At 38.2% G+C, this 2,076-nt stretch overlaps 1 long non-coding RNA gene across 1 annotated transcript; it reads right to left on the bottom strand.

The window, feature by feature from the left end:
* Positions 1-460: 460 nt before the first annotated feature.
* On the bottom strand, positions 461-957 carry LOC123966642. Its single transcript, XR_006824043.1, has 2 exons — positions 867-957; positions 461-530 (listed from the first exon to the last, which is right to left on the bottom strand). It is a non-coding gene; the product is annotated as an uncharacterized LOC123966642 (long non-coding RNA).
* Between the last annotated feature and the right edge of the window lie 1,119 nt (positions 958-2,076).

The raw sequence follows: 2,076 nt of genomic DNA, 5'->3' as shown, positions 1-2,076 counted from the left end.
AGCGATCACTTCCGGCCCCTACATTGCCACAGGTTTCTTTAGAGGGTGTGGTGTTGTTTGTTGCTCGCTCTATATATCGCTCTGTGTTTGCATTGGCTTGGTCTCTCTCGTCAACATGAAGCACACTAGGGTGGTTTTGACCGCACATCCTACAGGTCAAATGCTTTTTACAATTGCGACTCCTGCCCAGCACATAAACAGCCTGGTGCTTCTTTTGACATTCTGTTGTCATTCCTCCAAAGAGTGATTACCCTCAGATAATAAAACCAGCAACGAATCATGAACACATTTTGCATCATTACACACAAACAAGAGCACCCAGAGCACATTGTACACTTTCTAGATCACCTAAGCTATTTGATACTTAATGTAGCCTTCCTATCATATATCAGTTTTTTTTTCACTTTTAATACACCAGAACCATTTGTAGCGGCCCCTTGGATTTATTGATCAAGACGCAGAGAGTTTCAAACGGGTGTCGATTTATTATTCCTCTCAACGTGCACCATGCACCATGAACACCGTGAAAACTACAGAATAAAACAGAAGAAACACAAAAGGCTTCTATGTAGCTTCACAAATAATTTGCACATAAATTGTGTTCACATATTAATCATGTTTACACACAATACAAATCATTTGACTAACAACCAATATGAAATGAAATATTTTTAAGCCTTTATGACAAATAAATATCACATGCCTTTAAATGAAATACAATATATTATAATTGTTCACAGAAATAATATTGCTTTATGTTAATGACATGTGCAATTAACCCATAAACAAATGAAGTAATAACATTCTCCTTTCCTTAAACAAAATCCCTTCTGATAATAATACACTAGACACATTTTCTTTCATACCTCATTCCGCTCTCCAAGGACGCTAATCAAATGGTTTTCGCCATCGGCTATCACGCTCTCTAGCTCGACACACGCTCGCAGTTCGTAGGTCTTAGAAATAACATGTACAAACGATACGAAAATAATAAAATCACAATGTAAACTCCTTCTTTACAAGATTCAAATAGATGAACATGATAAATAACGTGTTTACCAGTTTTTTACCGTTCTTCCGACGACGCGTGAGCACCACATTGTGAAGAGAAAAATAGCAGGAAGTTTAGCGTCACAAAAAACATAAGAAGAAAACGACACCTTTCAAAATAAAAGCAGAACAGGCAAGGTGACACTGTAGAACTACAATGTCTTATTAAATATATAAATATAATACTATGTAGGAGAATATTAATGCGATTTATCAGACATTTACAGTCATGTCAAACTGTCTGAAACTTTCAGCAAATAATAATGCTTACGGTGTTTCGATGAACTAGACATGTGATTGCACCGCTGTGGCCCCAAGGTGGGCGATGTTAAAAGATAAACCCCACAAAACACTTCAATTCTCACACAAATAACAACTCACCTCTGCACTATCTGCTTTCAAGTCTATAAGGCGTAAGGATTATAATACGCTATACTTTAATTAATTTATTTGTATATAGATACAATCGGGGGAGCGCGTAAAGCTGCCCTTTATATACTACTCGTGATCAATGTGTTTCTCTGATAAAAGCTACAATGTCTCACCTAACCTGGGCAGACTGCCGAAGTAAAGTGTATGTGTGGGAAACACTGACCGAACCGTTTCTTTTCTTTATACAAGCCAGCAGTGTGTCTCCCTACATGTTGTTGACAGTTTGTGAGTAGACGGCTGAGGGAGGCTGCGCGGTGAGGGAGAGAGAGAGGAGCAAACGCTGGCAGGACTTTACGGAAACACATTAATTAAAGGCAGGTAGGCAAGTTGTTTCTAAAACACTTGTTGTCATTTGTTGAAACTGTCTTTATACACCAATACATATTAAAACCGGCTTTTTTCACTTTGATGGTAATTTATTACTTTTTTTACTTTTATCAGCAGCCAACGTAGCTACCTACTTAGCATACAGCTAACTGTAGCTACCTACTTAGCATACAGCTAACTGTAGCTACCTACTTAACAAACAGCTAACGGCAGCTACGAGTGCAGGCTGGTGGAGTGAGCCAGAGTAGACATGATGAATTATATGTA

The sequence above is a fragment of the Micropterus dolomieu genome, unplaced genomic scaffold (assembly GCF_021292245.1).
Source record: "Micropterus dolomieu isolate WLL.071019.BEF.003 ecotype Adirondacks unplaced genomic scaffold, ASM2129224v1 contig_13891, whole genome shotgun sequence".
NCBI lineage: Eukaryota > Metazoa > Chordata > Actinopteri > Centrarchiformes > Centrarchidae > Micropterus > Micropterus dolomieu.
This window is presented reverse-complemented; position numbering and strand designations above follow the sequence as displayed.